The sequence below is a fragment of the Vicia villosa genome, linkage group LG1, assembly GCF_029867415.1.
Source record: "Vicia villosa cultivar HV-30 ecotype Madison, WI linkage group LG1, Vvil1.0, whole genome shotgun sequence".
NCBI lineage: Eukaryota > Viridiplantae > Streptophyta > Magnoliopsida > Fabales > Fabaceae > Vicia > Vicia villosa.
Window position 1 is genome coordinate 52420622 of NC_081180.1, and position 20285 is coordinate 52440906.

The 20285-nt window shown below is 35.0% G+C and overlaps 1 non-coding gene across 1 annotated transcript; it reads right to left on the minus strand.

The window, feature by feature from the left end:
* Nucleotides 1-11883: 11883 nt before the first annotated feature.
* Nucleotides 11884-11956, minus strand: TRNAK-UUU (transfer RNA lysine (anticodon UUU)). The gene has a single exon. It is a non-coding gene; the product is annotated as a tRNA-Lys (tRNA).
* Nucleotides 11957-20285: the final 8329 nt, after the last annotated feature.

The window sequence follows — 20285 nt, forward strand, 5'->3', positions numbered from 1 at the left end:
ATATTTGCGATTTTAGGATAAGTCTGCATACCAATAGATTCATAACAAACCATCACCTGACTTTTCCATCCCTTGCTCGGGGGAGGAGGGCTATAATTTTGGTATAAGACCAATACACTTTAGTCCAGCTCAATAAAGATCATCCCCAAAACTTAAGCCAATGGTTGTTGGATCCATCCAATGAACCTTGAGAGACCCCGTATAAGATTTCCACTAATTAACAAGTTAGATATGTTAGACAAATGACTTCGAACATAAGAGATGGGGAAAATTGTGTGGGTTTTAAAAGCCATTTCCAAATAAAAATATTTCACAAAATTAGAGTTTGAAAACCTTTTGCAAACAAACAAGATAAAAGCAACGAAAAACAAAAAATCAGATAGATGGAAATGCAACGAAAACAAATAACTAAAAAGTAAAGATTTAAGGGAAGAAAGAAAGGGACCAGATATTTATAGAGGTTTGATTTGATAATGTGACCTAGTTCTATCCCCAAGAATTCCTTCTTGAGAGTTTCTACTTTGATGTAAGATTTTGACAGGATTTGCCCACGAACCTTCTTACAAAAGGATTGGATGAGTTTTATAATAGCTAACTTCCCAACCAAACACATAGTTTTATCTACGGAGACGTCCCAACCAATATATTTTTCCATTTGGACAATCTCGAACCATATGTGATCTTTTAATACAGGTCGAGCTCACGAACTGATTTACCCCGTCCCAACCAAACATTGGTTTTAAGTGATTTACCTCGTAAATCAAACAGAATATTTTATCTTAGTTTAGCTCATAACCAAAATAAATTATCTCCTAAAGAGATTTTACAATATTGCTTTTACACCAGACCCAAACACTTCGAAAATATAAAACTTCACTCTCAAAAGCACTAATGCAAAAGTGAGAAGAACATATATATATATATATATATATATATATATATATATATATATATATATATATATATATATATATATATATATATATATATATATATATATATATATATATATATATATATATGGGGAGAGAGAGAGAGAGGAGTACAAATGTGTTTTCTGGTTTGAGGAGAAGTGAAGTGAAGGGGAGCCCTCTATTTATAGGGCAAAAGGTGGCGTAAAAAGAAAAAGGTCCATGAGCCTTTTTAATGTTGATAATTGATTAAGCGAGTGGCAATTGATTAGCAAGTAAAAAAAGGTTTTTGAAAGAGTTGCTACTAGTCAATTATTGATCCTAATGGTTGATTATAAGGCATTACAAAAAGGGATAATTGATTAGGCCTAAGGGTTAATTTATTATGTAGTGCAAGATGTGTGATTTGCCTTAGTAAAATTAAGAGTTGGTCTTAAACCTTTACAAACATAGATCACTCGATACAAACTCTACAAACTTCCACACTTTCTCTCTTTCACAACTTTGAAGCTTCTTGTTTCTTGCTACATTATCTTTGATTTTACCACTTCATTGGAATCTTGAGTCTTTTTCTAATGAGGCTTGAGATAACTCTTTAAGATATACACTATCATCAAACAAACGTTCCTTGATGAGATATCTTTGATGACTTCACTGAATGCCGCTTGACATAAGGTTATGCTCTTTAGAGAAAAGGTTTGAGATCTTGATCTCCAAGCACCTCAACTTCATCACTACATCAGATGATGACTTCACTGAATAGTGTTGTCACCATCAACACCAGATGGACTTGATCAATACTTCAGATGAAGACTATACTTAAGAATGTTGTCAAAATCAAAATCAAATATATTATTGCAAATGTCATACCTACCAGAACATAGATCCACAAGAGAAGTTGAGGACCACAAAATGATCTTGTCTTAGCAACATAAAGACCGAATACCGATGAAGCGATCAAAATGTAGAATTTGAGTACCAATGAACATTGACAATACCTCCCTAATGTGAGGCCAATTGTGTCACTCCTTTAGAGCACTCATCCACAAAGAAGGTTCTCGCACCACAAAAACTAAGATGAACTTGCTCTATAAGAACAGTTGATTATAACAACTAGAAGGAAGAGCCATTAGACTATACCTTGAATAATAATCAGAAATTTGTCGTTCTTTAAAGTTGTTCAAAACTGAAGGTTCCTTGTCTAAAAAAATCATAGAACCCTACTATAAAAATCTAGCAGAGGCGTGATGTCAAAAAACATACTATTTTAACTCTAAATACTTCTCAGTTTTGATAGTCAGTCACTTGAATTTCAAATATTTGCAAGTACTCGCCACCGGATCGAAACATAAAATCATCAAGATATTCAACACGATTCACCATCAGATCTCGGTTTATGAACCAGAAAAGATCCACCTTGAATATTTAACTATAAAATTATTGTGTGAGTGATAAAATGTTGATAATGCATGATGTATTCCGAATTCTTATTTGTATGAAATGTTGGTGATTTTAGTATCATCAATGTATTTTGGTAGTAATGTGATTTACTATAGGCCGACGCAATTATGCGTTAAGCTTGAAACGAGTTAGGGTAGTGCGGAGTGCACGCTCGTAGAGCCAAACGTGCAATTGAATACGAATAATAGAAACAGGGTTCCAAGGGGCAGAGCCCCTGGCGGGGTGCGGGGCAGAGCCCTTGGCTGGGGTCCAAATGATGTGCCAAGTGAGACAATTGAACTCCGTAGGAGAAAAAGAGCTAGAAAATCTAGATCTTATGGATCTGATTTTCAACTATATTTAGTTGAGGGATCAAAGGATCAGATTAATACTCAATACTATTATTGCTATAGTATAGAGGAGGATCCAAGAACGTATGATGAAGCTGTGAAATCTCGAGATTCTGCTTTTTGGAAAGAAGCAATTGATGAAGAGATTGGTTCTATCATGGAAAATAATACTTGGGTATTATCTTATTTACCACCAGGTTGCAAACCATTGGGTTGCAAATGGATCTTCAAAAGGAAGATGAAAGTAGATGGTACAATTGACAAATATAAAGCTAAATTAGTTATCCAAGGCTTCAGACAAAAGGAAGGGATTGATTATTTTGATACATATGCTCCAGTTGCCCGTATCACTACTATTAGATTGTTGATTGCCTCGGCGGCTATTCATAATCTAGTGATTCATCAAATGGATGTCAAAACAGCATTTCTGAATGGTGATTTGGAAGAAGAAGTGTATATGAAGCAACCTAAAGGATTTGTAATGCCTGGTAATGAGCATAAAGTGTGTAAGCTAGTTAAGTCGTTGTATGGGCTGAAACAAGCTCCGAAGCAGTGGCATCAAAATTTTGATGAGGTTGTTTTGTCTAATGGTTTCATTCTAAACCAAGCTGACAAATGTGTATATAGCAAATTTGATACATCCGGTAAAGGAGTTTTCATTTGTCTATATGTTGATGACATGTTGATCTTTGGCACCGACCAAAATCAAATTGATAAAACAAAGAATTTCTTGTCATCAAAGTTCTCCATGAAGGATATGGGAGAAGCGGACGTTATTCTTGGTATTAAGATTAAACGGGAGAATAAGGGGATTGTAATTACGCAATCTCATTACATTGAGAAAAAACTCAAGAAGTTCAATTATGAAAGTTGTTCTCCAGTAAGTACTCCCATGGATCCGGGAGAAAAGCTTATGCCAAATACAGGTAAACCTGTGGATCAACTCGAATACTCAAGAACAATAGGCTCTTTGATGTATGTTATGATTAGCACTAGACCGGATATTGCTTATGCAGTTGGAAAGTTGAGCAGATTTACTAGTAATCCTAATAGACATCATTGGCATGCGATAACTAGGGTATTCAAGTACTTGAAGGGTACTATGAATTATGGATTGTCATATATGGGATTTCCTTTGGTGTTAGAGGGTTATTCGGATTCTAGTTGGATAAATAATATTGAAGATTCATCCTCTACAAGTGGATGGGTGTTCTTGCTTGGGGGAGGTGCCATCTCATGGGCCTCCAAGAAGCAAACATGTATAACTAGTTCCACAATGGAATATGAGTTTGTAGCATTAGCTGCTGCTGGTAAAGAAGCTGAATGGCTAAGGAACTTGGTATATGAGATTCCGATATGGCCTAAACCGATATCACCAATTTTTATCCGTTGTGATAGTAGTGCCATACTGGCTAAAGCTTATAGTCGAATATACAATGGAAAGTCTAGACATTTGGGTATTAGACATAGTATGATTAGGGAATTAATCATGAATGGGGTGCTATCTATTGAGTTTTTTCAGTTGCAACAAAACTTAGCTGACCACTTGACGAAGGGGTTAGCTAGAGACTTAGTGAAGAAGTCGGTAATTGGGATGGGATTAAAGTCCATTTAAATCTATTAGCTATGGTATACCCAATTCCCTTCTAATACAACGTTAGAAGCATAATTCAATGTGAAAAGATCATAGTTAGAGATTGGAGCAATTGTGTTTATCTTCCCAAGGTAAGTGCTCAGACCTGCAAGTGATGGCTAGGTTAAAGTATATCTTCTTAATGGTTCTTTTGGAAAATTGCAAATGCAGGTGCAAGATTAAAAGGATCACCTATGTGAGCATGAAGTTTTGCCGCTTCAGGAAGCTTGGACTTGGCTTCCTATATGCTTATTAATGAATAAGGACATATAACTTGTAAAGTGTCAAGTATGAATAGTAGAGTATTGTAAGAAACATATGTGTACTATATCTTCAGATATTCAAATGGATTACCGGGTTCAATCGATATGACACCCCGATTTTCGAGTATTTGGAATGTGTATCTGTACTAAGATGAAAATTCAATCGCAAGACATTTTCGTCTATGCATTTTTTTGATCGTTATACATGTGAGTAAATCAAGGATTACACTAAAATGGGGGGAGTTTGTTGGTGATTTTAGTATCATCAATGTATTTTGGTAGTAATGTGATTTACTATAGAGCGATGCAATTATGCGTTAAGCTTGAAACAAGTTAGGGTAGTGCGGAGTGCATGCTTGTAGAGCCAAACGTGCAATTGAATACGAATAATAGAAACGGGGTTCCAAGGGGCAGAGCCCCTGGCGGGGTGCGGGGCAGCGCCCCGTCGGGGTCCAAGGGGCAGAGCCCCTGGCTTCTATATAAGGAGTCATTTGGCAGAAACAGATTGCTCTTCGAGAATTATCCCCACAAAGATTTCGTGAACCCAGGCAAGAATAGGGTCGAAATACTTTGTTTGAAAAATGTACGAACACGATTCTTCGAAGTTATCCAGGATTATCATACCCGAATTTCTAACAAACGAACAAAGTATTCTTTATGATAATCATGGCTGGAGGAAGCACCGTCAAGGAGATGACTAAAAATTTTGGAAAATTGGACAAGTTTCAAGGACAAAACTTTAGGCGTTGGCAGAAGAAGATGCATTTCATGTTGACAACATTGAAGGTGGTGCACGTCCTGTCTACACCAATTCCAGAACTTGTGGAGGATGACACGGTTGAAAATCTGAGACGCCAATCAAAGTGGGAGAACGACGACTACATATGCAAAAGGCACATTCTTAACGGTATGTCTGATCCCTTATTTGATATTTACCAAAACGTGGAATCTGCAAAGGAATTGTGGGATTGTCTCGAAGCCAAGTACATGGCAGAGGACTCATCTAGTAAAAAGTTCCTGGTAACTGATTTCAACAATTACAAAATGGTTGAATCGAGGTCTGTTATGGAACAATTCAATGAACTCCTCTGAATCCTTGAACAGTTCACACAACACGGATTGAAGATGGATGAAACAATATCTGTCTCAAGCATCATAGACAAGTTGCCTCCTTCATGGAAGGATTTCAAACACAATCTGAAACATGGAAAAGACGAACTGTCTTTGATCCAACTTGGAAGTCACTTGCGCATAGAGGAATCTCTAAAAGCGCATGAGGATAACAAAGGAAAAGGCAAAGAAATTGCTGGACCCTCTGTTAATATGATCGAAGAGGGTGGTAAGAACGATAACAACAAAAACAAAGGAAAGAAGCGTGCTTTCAATAACAAAAAGGGCAATTTCGGTGTTAACAAGAAACCGAAACTAGAATGCTGGAAGTGTGGCAAAACAGGCCACTTCAAAAAGGATTGTTGTTTCGGCAAAAAGCACGACAACGCGAACGCAAGTGGTTCAGGAAAGGGGTCTAAGGACCAATCTGAAAACCAAGGTCAGAAATCAATTTGTGATTTGAATAATTTGATTAAACATTCGGTTTTACTAACTTCTGAAGCATTTTATGTGCAGGATGATGCTATCGCGTGGTGGATTGATTCTGGCGCCACAACACATGTTTGCAAGGATCGTTTCTGGTTCAAGACTCTTGTTCCAGTGGAAGATGGTTTTGTCATCTACATGGGAGATGATCACTTCGCTCCCGTTAAAGGCAAAGGAAACGTGGTGCTAGAATTCAGTTTTGGAAAGACTATTACTTTGTTTAATGTATTGTATGCAGGGGCGGAGCCAAGGCCCAGCTAGCCCGGGCAAGCGCCCGGGCTCAACCCTTATTTTCTTTGTACTCCTTCCAATTTAATAGTCGATTTTTAGACAAAATCAAGGGAAAATTAGGGGTAAAATTAGTAAAAATAGAGTGTGAAAATTAAAACAGATGAATAATTAATGGTGTAAAGTTTTTGCCCAGGCTGCATAAAATTCCTGGCTCCGCCACTGATTGTATGTTCCTAAATTACGTAAGAATTTAATTTCTGGTCCTGTATTAAATAAGCTTGGATACAAGCAAGTGTGTGAATCCGATAAATATGTTTTATCGAAGTCTGGTGTGTTTGTAGGATTTGAATATTATAATAATGGTATGTTTATGATGAATTTGAATGGAGTTCCCAATGATTCTGGTTCTGTGTTTATGTCCTCTTCGAATGTTCGAATTTTTTTGAATAGTTGTATCATTTCCCAACCGACATAACCGTTTTTTCTGAACAGGTGTGTCATTTTGGTTTCTGTTGTTGATCTCCTATATAAGGAGTCATTTGACCTCGATTTCGGATACATACTTCCTCTCTACATTCTTGATCTGTTCTCTTTTGTCAGAAACAGATTGCTCTTCGAGAATTATCCCCACAAAAATTTCGTGAACCCAGGCAAGAATAGGGTCGAAATACTTTGTTCGGAAAGTGTACGAACACGATTCTTCGAAGTTATCCAGGATTATCATACCTGAATTTGTAACATGAAAATTTTTATCGATGAATGGTTGGTAGTAAAGCTAAACTGTTATTATGAATATGAGTAACATATTATTAACTAATTGATAATTATGATTTAATAGTAATTGTTGATAAGTTAATTTATTCTAAATGAACTCAAGTCGCATAGATAGGTTGAGAGCCATTTGACGGCTACGTCGGTGACAATATCAATAATATATATGGTTGTGGTTATAGCATTGATCCTTAGTGTTTTCCTTCCAATTCAAATATAATGAACTCTTATCTGTTCATCACGACTAAAGAAAACTAAACTGCAATAGGTTTTCCTAAGTGGTTTTGTTTCTATATAAAAACAAAAAATCCCCAAAAAGAATATACTTATTATTCTATTCCAAAACACCTATGTGTCTTGAGAAGGAATATACCCTTATTCCGAAATTCTTATCCGTTTCCATCACTCTATTCCGAAATGCACATAAATGGACATAAATATGCAAGAAAAGTACAAACCACCTCTAGTCTGCTATTTTTATCTACACACGGAAAATAATTATTTATGAGGGTTCGCATTTAGTTCAGTTTTAATTTTAATATTCATATTAATTAAAATTAAATGAATTATTTTAGATTGAATTCATAAATTTTTATGATAAAACTCAAATCAAACTGAACCAAAAAACAACGAATTAATTTGGGTTGAATTGATCGGGTAGATAAAAAAATATAAAATATTTTGAAAAAATTTATTTATGAAAATTTATTTTTTATAATAATATTAAAAAAAATAGTATTAACAATGTTCAATTGTAAATATTAGACTAATAATTTTTTTTTAATAGATTCAAAAATATCTAACAAGAAAAACTTCTAATATAAAGACTTTTGAATCTATAACTAGTCGCATGAGTTAGTATGATAATGAATGTGTTTTATAAGTATGACTTGTCATGATACGACATTTCACTTTAATTTTAATGATAATTAATTATGATAAGTTTGGATCGGATAAAAATTTGAAAATCTGATATTCGAACCAATTGTCATTAGATTTTATTGGTTTGGTTCGATTCTTGCCCAAACTGAAAAAATATCAAATTCAAACACTATAATTTAGTTCAGATTTTAGTTTGGTTTAGATTTACCCGAATCAATGAATACCCCCTAAAAATAAATAATACTTATTTGCTAAAAAAGTTATGAGGTTTTCATAAATTGCAAGAAATCGCTGTCTGTTGAAACCATATTATTTTTTTAGGAGTTTAAATATATATTGCTTACAAACATGTAAATTATGAAATAATAATTGATGTTTAATTTTTAAATAATAATTATAAAATTTAATAGAGGTGAACTATAGATATAATATAGTATAATGTAAATTAGTTTTACAATGACATTCAATAATAATTTATCATATTCTCGGATTTACATAAATGACATATTCAATAATAATTTATCATATTCTCGAATTTACATAAATGACATGTTAAATTAGACTACCTTATATGAGTCGAGGCAAAAACTCCAATAAAATTAAAGTTTAAGTTTTAGAATCAGAGCCAAAATTTTAAATAATTTTTTTAATTCTGTCCTAAAAAAACCAATATCCATTAGAAATACCACATACGGGTCGCGGCGGATAGTCTATTTAGTCCATAACTGAAGATTCTAAAATATAATTCAGTAAATTGATCTGTTATACTCCCTCCGTTTTTTATTATAAGTCGTTTTGCAAAAAAAAAATTGTATTTAAATATAAGTCGCTTTACAATTCTAATGAATAATTAATGCTACTTTTTCTATTATATCCTTAAATATTTATTATTCTCTCTTCTTTCAATTATATAAATTTATCTTCCATATGTTATCAATGAAGGATAATTTTGTAAAAACCTTCATAATTTTTCATTTTCATACAACAATTATTACTTTTCTTAAACTGTATGAAAAATATAAAATGACTTATAATAAAAAACGGAGGGAGTACTATATTTAAAATTTCCATTAAATTTTAGACATTAATATAATTAAATTAACATTTAATAAATTCATGTTTCACTTTACAATTTTTCAAATATTTGGATATTTATGTAAAACTTGGAACAATTTAAAACATGTAGTCTATATAAAAATGTGTTAGATTATGTTTAAAATATAATATAATAGTTAAAAGTGTATTATATTTAAAGTAATAAATTTATATAATAAATATTATAAAAAAATTATTTTACTTTCTTATAAAAACAATAAATAAATAAATAATCCGTTCATGGTCGAGTAACATGTAACCTCTATAGGTCCGGACTCGGGTAATGTATTTTAAATTTATATTATAATATAATTTTTTCAGTCAATTTGGTGTCCAATAAAGCGGACCTGTTTAGAGTTGTATAATCGATTTTAACAACTCCAAACATATTTGGTAACCACATTTTAAAAATAATTGCAAAATATTTGAATTCTTCTTAGATGTCAATATAATGCAAAATATTTAAATATGAATGTAATGCAAAATATTTGAATTTTTATTGGATGTCGATGTAATGTGTATAGAAAAAACTCATTCACTAAAAAAGTTTTTAAAAGAGAAAATGTATTTGAGAATATCTCAATACACTCTTTGATATTTTTAGGCACCTAACGAAATTTCATTTATGCCTCTTAATTTTGAAGATACGTATTAGGAAGCACTTTTTTTTTGCCAAAATTTGGTTTTTTAGATACATCTACAGAAGCATTTTAAACTGGTAAACCTTGGGAAAAACTTCAAATTAACTTAGTTTAGGGATTTTTCCGTAGCTACATCTACGGAACGTCTTAGCGTCAGAATATTCGTAGATGTAGCTCCGAAATTGTCTGATATAGTTTGAACCAGCATGATTACTCCCCCATTGTTGGTTTTCTTCTTCAACACTCACCCCCACAACCTAAAAATTCTACATCAATACTCCCTCTGTCCCACAATGAGTGACCAATTTGGAATAAAATAGTGTCCCAAAATGAATGACCCATTTCAATTTTTAATACAATTTTTCCAATTCTACCCTCTAATTATTAAAAAGTTCACCATTTCCAATACATAATAAGGGTATTATAGTAAACACAATATTATCTCTCTTACTTTTTTACACTTTTCTTAATCTGTGTGAAATGGTGTGCTGGGTCACTCATTGTGGGACGGAGGGAGTATCATTTTTCACTCCAAAACTCCAACTGTTTGGTGCAACATATCAAAAGGAGCAAGAGAAGACTGAACTTCAGGTAAAGATTCATCTTTGTCCATTGCATTGCTCACATTATACCTACGGAACATTCTGTGACACAAAATGGGTGGTCCATATTCATCTAGGTTTTCTATAAATTTAGGGTTTCTTATGTTGTCTTTCACATAAACACAAAAATATCTGAATATGATATCAACATCCGTTGGTATGTCGCAAGTGTCTCCTACTCCGACGCAAAACACCCGGGCGGACATTCAAACTCAACGATTACACCTCGCTCGACATTATCATTGACGAAATCCGATATCGCCTACGTTACGGAGACAAGCGAAATGTTGTGAAGCTCGAGTATCGTTCACATTCAGTTGACAATAGAGGGAACGTCGTTTACAACAACTTTCAGCTCAAGAACCGAGAGGATGTTTTGGCGATGTGGCGAACGTATTACGATTTCGAAGAGAAAATCCCGCTCGAGTTCGTAGCGACGGTGCAAAGAATGGTCGAGCAAATCTTAGAGATGTGCAAGCGTCCACCAGACTATTGAAATGTAATATTTAATTTATTGTTGAAATCATCAATGTAATGTTGATTTTAATCTATGAATGTTGTTTTTATCGTTGCAATGTTGATTTTTTGGTTTTCTGTATCTGGGTTATTCCGCAGATATACATACGGACATATTTCGTAGATGCATCTCCGAAATATTTTCACACTAAGTAAAAAAGTGCTTCCAGAGATAGACTTCCGAAAACAGATGAGTAGTTTTAGAAGCACTCATGGTGTCTAAAAACTTCAAGGAGTGTAATAAGAGTTTCTCATATATTTCTTATACAAATGTAAAATTGAGGTATGAATAATACATTAACAAAAAAAATACAAAGATTCTATAAAAATGATGGTGCTAGAATAGTACACATAAATTCTATCTCCATTAAAAAAGAGTAATGAGAACAAGATCAATATTTTTTAATATTATAAAAAAGATTTGATGTATAGGAAAACATGTTTTGAAGCACCATAATTTAGTATCCATAAAGAATTTTATTAATAAGGATTACTAATCAAGAAAATACTAGAAACCAAGTGTTGAACTTCACTGGATAATCCAAGATGGATTACATAATTGAATGAGATAGCCTTAGAAGATTCCAAAAGATTGATGAGATATTGGTAATATTCCATGTTGATGCTATTTTGATTTGGCTTTTTTTCCTCAATGGTGCCTTTCATAGGGGGAAAGTCATGCTTGAAGTAGCAACTTTCTATTATGTTATTGGTCTTTGTTGTAATTGGCTACAAAGCATGGAGTTCCTTGGTTTCCATTTTCACCTCCCTTTTATCGTAGTTTTTATTTTGAACAAAGATGATAGTAAAGTCATGGTTAAATGGTTAATGGAACCATAGATGGTGGGGAAAGGTTTTATTTGATAACTAATGAATAGGTTTTGCTGAAAGATGGTAAGGGATTCATAATAGAAAAAGTATTAATGAGATCAAAATGGATCTAACTTTAAATCGCCGTCTGTGGGAATCGAACCCACGACCACGTGGTTAAAAGCCACGCGCTCTACCAGCTGAGCTAAGACGGCTACATTTTTTATTGCTCAATTTCACACACACACACACACACACACACACACACACACACACACACACACACACACACACACACACACACACACACACACACACACACACACACACACACACACACACACACACACACACACACACACACACACACACACACACACACACACACACACACACACACACACACACACACACACACACACACACACACACACACACACACACACACACACACACACACACACACACACACACACACACACACACACACACACACACACACACACACACACACACACACACACACACACACACACACACACACACACACACACACACACACACACACACACACACACACACACACACACACACACACACACACACACACACACACACACACACACACACACACACACACACACACACACACACACACACACACACACACACACACACACACACACACACACACACACACACACACACACACACACACACACACACACACACACACACACACACACACACACACACACACACACACACACACACACACACACACACACACACACACACACACACACACACACACACACACACACACACACACACACACACACACACACACACACACACACACACACACACACACACACACACACACACACACACACATATAAAGTTAAAAATTTAACATAAGATAAATTATTTTATAAGAAAATTTATGTCATATATATATATATATATATATATATATATATATAATCACTTAAGCATGTCCTAATAGAAGATTCAAAACAAATGTTCATTAACAAGATAAAACATAAATAAAGAGCATAATTACATTATGGAATACCCAATAACATAACAATGACATGATTAATCCACAGAGAATTTAAATAAAAATCATCAAGTCTTTTGGCCTTCACCCACCACTAAGAAAGGATTTAAGCATTTTCAATCAGATGCAAAATCCTTAATTTTTTATTACCGAGAGTAGACATTTTATTTCCTTATAAATAATCCACATGATTGTCAACTAAATTATTTAAAAGCGCTTATGAGACTCCTTACTAAAAGATAGGGAATTTAGAATTTCAAAGCATGATCACTGATGACATTCAGGAGGACGTAGAATCCTCAACCACTGCATGATACAAATTCAAACCCGACCAAAAATCACACTATATGAATAAATGTTAAGAGTTATTGTATGTTTCGCATCCACTTGTACACCTTCGAGCATAAAGGTATTATTACATGTCAGTTTCATAGTGTCTTTAGTAAGGATCTGGAAAGAAGACTCTTCAACGAATAACCTGAACAAACATTTTTTTCTTTATCACCTTCCCCACGAATAAAGGCATTTCGAGTGGTGCAATTGTGTTTCAAATGCGCTCTATGGTTGATTCAGGATCAATATATTATTCATGAATTAGAATATGATATCCACACTTGAACAAGCAGCCATCAACATCATCAGGAGTCCACCCTAAATGGTTAACAAAAATATTTTATAAAACAATGTTATATAACAAATAATAATATTTTATTACATGTTCTTCCTCCCATGAGAAGAGTCACATTTGTTACCTATAATCAGACACTTAGAATCTCAACATAATACACTCATCTTCGTGATAGAAATATTTTTATTAGCCATCAACTAATAAAATCAACAAAACTTAGAACAGAGATTTCCTCCCTTCAATCAATTATCCTTTTAAAATGATGTTCATTCCTCATTATCCACAAAATCGAACTAAACAATTGTCTAACCATCGGCCCCTAATTACATATCACCTTCCCCCTAACTCTAGTCAGATCTCTACACCATATAGACACCGAATTACTTCTACCCTTAATACAACCAACCTTCTACTTCATGTTTTGTTGCTAGAACATTGTGCCTCAAACTATCCATGCCAACATGCAACATTTACCACCACTTGCCTAACAAGGCTAAGTTAAACTTATCATACGTATCCCTAACCCATACACTTTCTTATTTAAGCACATTTGTCCTAATTAATACAATGAATTTTATGCAAATCCTTAACCCCCTAAAGAAAGACTTGAATAAGGATTTGTAGAGTAAATAATACTCATGGGAGCCAATAAAAAGGGGGAAAGTAAACCTACAAAAAAATTCAAAACATATTTGACGAGTACCATGCAGCCGCCCATGAACATGTTTTTTTTTTGCTTTTCCATTTTGATAAGACTTTTTTTCTCCATCATTGGAGTACAAAATAAACATCAACAAGAACTATCCCCAAATTTAAAGACCAAGATATAAAAATGGAGTATTATCAATTTAACATTAATGAAGCCTTCATCACCCACGAGTTCGTAACATTGAGGTCGACCGATAAACTTTTATAAAAATCAATATTCAAATCTAATATCATTTCAAAGGATATTAAAATTGCCTTGAAGGATTTAATATTTTTTTCAACTCTTCTCACATATAACCACATATTTTTATTATTATTCTTGTAGAATTGTTTACACTCTTAATTATTCACAAAATATTGTATGATGTCAACTTTAAGAAATTATAATTAAAGTTAAGCATTTATAACTAATTATTCACTTTTAGAATTGTTAAGCATTTTATGATGTCTTGTTTACACTTTTAGAATTGTTTACACTCTTAATTATTCAATATGCGCTCTGCAAACGGTACTGATTGGAGGTTCACTTCAGTTTACGCTAGTCCTTCGGAGCAAAGAAGAAGAGTTTTATGGGAGGCCTTGCATACTACAGGTAGGAATAATAATATGCCTTGGATTGTTGCAGGAGATTTCAATGATATTGCTGATGCTGGTGAGAAAAAGGGTGGAGCTGCTGTTTCTCATAGAAGATGTGCCTCGTTCAGGAAAAATATGGAGGATTGCAAGTTGTATGATATGGGATCTAGTGGCCCGAAATTCACGTGGAGGGGAGGAATTTACCATGGAGGTCATAGGATTTATGAAAGATTGGATAGAGCTATAGGAAATGAGGAGTGGAAATTGCTATTCCCTGATAGTTTTATTAAGGTGCTGCCTAGGGTGAATTTTTCCGACCATCATCCTATTCTGATAGCACTTAATAGAGACTACTATGATAATGGGGGTCGTCAATTCAGGTTTGAAAGTGCTTGGTTAATGGAGAATAATTATGCTGATAGAGTTAGAGGATTCTGGAGGAATGGTGAGGACATTATGTCCAATCTGAATAAAATAAAATCTGATGCTAAGGAGTGGAAACAGTGGAGCGTTAATAATGTCCAAAGAGCAAAGAAAAGAATCTTAGCTAGACTAAAAGGGATCCAGGAGAGTATTCATATTCGAAATGATGTTAGAGGTTTGACTCGACTAGAAAAAAAAACTTCAACAGGATCTGAAATTATTTTGAAACAAGAGAAGCTTATGTGGTTTCAACGATCTCAAGCAAAGTGGCTTATTGATGGTGATCGCAATACCAAATATTACCATATTAAAACTGTAAATAGGAGAAGGAAAAATAATATCAAGATGCTGCATGTAACACCCGAGGCCGAAGAAGGTGAGGGGTTGTTGCACCGCATGGAACACCTGAGGCCGAAGATGGCAAGGGTGGTCGCCACATCGGAATGAGAGGGATCCTGATGCTGTGCAGGTATGGGACTGCATGGTTGAAGGAAAGCTTATAAGGATTGATTGGTACTACCTATACCAACAAGATGCATCTTCTTTTCGGAAGCCCGTTCCGTAAGAACTCCACAGTTAAGCGTGCTTGACTTGGAGTAGTATTGGGATGGGTGACCTTCTGGGAAGTTTCCTAGAAAGCATGCGAGTGAGGTCAAAGCATGCTGAAAAGACCCGTGTTGGTTTGTGGGGTCAGTTGATCATCCCGAAAGCAGTCTGGGGCGTTACAACTGGTATCAGAGCTATACCTCTCCCAGTACGATGTGGTTCGAGGACGAACCATGCGGAAGCTGGTGGGCATGTAACACCCGAGGCCGAAGAAGGTGAGGGGTTGTTGCACCGCATGGAACACCTGAGGCCGAAGATGGCAAGGGTGGTCGCCACATCGGAATGAGAGGGATCCTGATGCTGTGCAGGTATGAGACTGCATGGTTGAAGGAAAGCTTATAAGGATTGATTGGTACTACCTATACCAACAAGATGCATCTTCTTTTCGGAAGCCCGTTCCGTAAGAACTCCACAGTTAAGCGTGCTTGACTTGGAGTAGTATTGGGATGGGTGACCTTCTGGGAAGTTTCCTGGAAAGCATGCGAGTGAGGTCAAAGCATGCTGAAAAGACCCGTGTTGGTTTGTGGGGTCAGTTGATCATCCCGAAAGCAGTCTGGGGCGTTACACTGCAGGATAGTGAGGGTAACTGGATTGATAAGGATGAAGATCTCAAGGAACTAGTTAACAACTTCTACAAAGATCTCTTCAAAATTCGGGATTAGACAAGCTGTTTTCAACATGAAACCTTGGAAAGCCCCGGGACCTGACAATTTTCTGGCGGGTTTCTATCAACGATCTTGGAGTATAGTTGGAAAAAAGTGTAGGTGATTTTGTGAGAAGGGTGTGGGAGAAGCCTGACGTTACTGCCCAGGTGAATTAAACGGATATTTGCCTGATACCTAAGATTGAAAAGCCGACTGTTGTGTCCCAATTCCGTCCAATCTCGTTGTGCAACAATTTGTACAAGATTGTCAGTAAAATTATAGTAAACAGGCTTAAGAAGCATATGAGTACTCTTATTTCTCCTTACCAAACGGGCTTCATTCCGGGGAGACTCATTCATGAAAATAAAATAATTGCCAAGGAAGCTATGCATACTATGGAAAAGATGAAAAGTAAGAATGTTTTTTTTTGCCATTAAGGTTGACTTGACGAAAGCATATGATAAACTCAGGTGGGAGTTTATCTGGAATATTTTGTAAGAAGCAAAGTTGCCCAACAATTTGAAAAATATCATCATGCATGCTATCACAGGTGTCGAGACTAACGTGAATTGGCATGGTGCTCAAAACGAATTCTTTCATCCTCAACGAGGAATTCGACAGGGTGATCCAATTTCTCCTTACTTGTTTGTGCTGTGTATGGACAAACTTTCTCATCTCATTGAGGAGGAAGTTGATGCTATGAGATGGAAGAGTTTAAAGCTTGGCAGGAATGGGGTGAAGATATCTCATTTGATGTCTACGGATAATTTGTTACTCTTTGGGGAAGCAACAGAAAGACAAATTCAGTGTGTGATGCAAACTTTGCACACCTTTTATGAGATGTCGGGACAAGAAGTTAGTAAGGATAAGACGCGTATTCTCTTCTCTAAGAATGTTCCACGAAATATGCAACTAAAAATTTTACATGCCTCAAAATTTAAGCAAACAAGTAATTTTGGTAAATACCTTGGAGTCCCTCTTCATGGTAAGAAACTAAAATGGATGGACTTTCAGTATATTCTTGACCAGATCGTGAGTAAGCTAATTAGCTAGAAGCGAGATAACTTATCTCTAGCTGGGAGATTACGCTTGCTAAAAGTGTTATTGAAGTTGTGCCTTTGTACCCAATGATGACGAATAGACTCCCTCAGTCATGCCTCGATGAAATTCAGAAGATGCAGAGGAAGTTTATATGGGGAGATAGTGATGAAAAGAAGAAGATACATGCTGTGGCGTGGGATGTGGTCACAAAGCCAAAGATTCATGGTGGTGTGGGATTGAGAAAATTGGAAACTCTTAATGATGTATGCTTGATGAAACTGGGCTGGAAGATTATTTCAAATGCCAGTGACTTGTGGTGCCAAGTTTTACGTAGGAAATACGGTATTATGGAGGAACATGATTGGACTCAGGTTAAGGCAGCTGACTCTAGTATTTGGAAGGATATCACTCAAACAATTCTTGTGATGATGAGCACAGGTAGATGGATTGTGGGTGATGGCCAACAGATTCGGGCTTGGGAGGATAATTGGATGGGGAGAGAATTTCTTTTGCATAATTTTGATGTTACAATCCCCATGGAACTTAGGAGTGCCAAAGTGTGTGATTTGCTTGATGACAGTGGAGAATGTAATATCAATTTGCTTAGATCTTGGCTGCCACAACAGTGTATTGGTAAACTTCGATCGTGTGCACCCCCAGGCACGACAAATTTTACTAACAGTGTTTGTTTTGCAGGTACCACTGAAAATACCTTTTCGGTTAAGTTAATGTATGCTGGATTGGAAGACAATGATGGTGAATTGGAGGATGCGGACTGGAGAAAAATATGGAGGACTGCTATTCATGAGAGATGTCGTACCTTCCTGTGGCTGTTGAAGCATGGTAGGCTTCTGACAAATGAAAGCAAGCATAGGAAAGGGTTGGGTAATGCTGGCTGTCTCCTTTGCGGTAATATGTGTGAAACAATAATCCATGCATTAAGAGACTGCCCGAAGTGTGTCTTTATCTGGAAAAGTATAGTTCCAAGTGATATAATGATGGCTTTTTTCACTTTGGACATCAAGGAGTGGATTCACATGAATCTCAATTATAGTAGATCTGGAAATAAAGGGTGGGCAGAGACTTGGAGTATAGCTTGTCATACTTTGTGGCAGTGGCAAAATTTCAAAGAACATGACAATAACTTTGAAAGACCTTTTAATCCCATTGATAATATCCTTAGAAGAAAGCACGATTATGCGAGTGCGCTCATAGGCGCGAAGATTTGCCATGCTGAGACGGAGAGCAGTAGTTTTATGGGGTGGACACCGCCCGTTATCGGGATGTGGAAGCTTAATACAGACGGGGCGAGTAAAAGAGACAAGGAAGTTGGGTGTAGTGGTATTACCAGAGATTATAATGGTGCTTGGATAGGTATCTTCTCAAAATACCTGGGGAAATGCTCTGCTCTCCATGCTGAATTATGGGGTGTGTTTGTAGGTTTGAAGCTCACATTATCCTTGGGATTATCTAAGGTGGAAGTGAATGTTGATTCTAAAGATGTTGTGAAAGCCATTGAAGAAGGTGTTACGGGAGACTTAAATTGTATATCTCTCTTGCGGTAGATCAAAGAGAGAATTACGTTGCATGAGACGATTATTTTTTCTTATGCGCACAGGTCCACAAATATGTGTGCAGACATCTTAGCTAATAAAGCCTCTATGGACAAGTGTGACTCTATTCATCGGGTTCCTCCGGAGTTCCTCTCGCCCCAAATGGCGGCAGATTCGATAGGGATTAGTGGCGTTTTTATAGGTCCTGTGTAGTTGCTTTTCTTTTTGGGCTTAGGCCCTCCATTGTATAAAAAAAATACAACAAATCAAGAAAATTATATATATTTTAAATAAAATGCATATTTTTCCCGAAACAAAATGCTTTTAACATTTTGTTTATATTTAAGACCTAAAGATGCATATAAATACACTAATTAGGTTTAAAGATAATTTAAAGAAATTTGATTTAACAATTTGAATATCTTTTAGTTTATCTCTAAATAATGTATTGTCAAAGTAATTCTATCAATGAGAAATACTAGCAACACTCTCTCTATCATTTGTTTTTTTATTGGTTGAAATATATGTGATCCTACCATTTTATGTGGGATCATTTCTAAAGTGAAAGATTTGCATGTATTTCATCTAATAAGAGAGAGTGTCTTGAAGAAAGTGTTAAAGAGTGTTCATAGCACTCTTAGTTGTGTAGAGAAATTAGACTTCACATACATATATTCAAACATGTGACATTCCGTTTATTCATCTTTTAAAAAAAATTTAAATTATTAGACTATTTAAAAAAATCCTAGTCATTACGTTAATTAAATGTTTTTTTAAATATTTAATTAATATTTAGAATTTAAAGAGAATATCATTTGTTATTTCATCGTCTAAGAGAATTAATCTTTAAAATTGGAGTGTACTACACAATATATTTTTTTTACAATAGCTTCTCTAAGCAAATCAAAATTCAATGTTGATAAAAAAAATTATAAATTTAATTTAAATGTAATGACAAAAAAACAATTTTGACGATTAATTATAGATATTGAATATTAAAAAAATTATTTTAATCAACTATAAAATAATTCAAATGGATAATAATGACGAATTGACTGGATAATATTTTTTATCTTGACCATCCATATTAATTAATCTCTAAATTTAATTAGATAATTCGTAAATGTAAAATATAATAACTATTTATAAATATATTTTAGGATCTATACGTTGTGATTATGATAGATGGAAAGGTAAAAATAATTTATAACTGTATATAAATTAATTAAATTATTTTTTATTTAACATAAAAAAAAAATAGTTGTAACAAAAAAAAAAAGCTATTAAAGCAAAAAACACAGC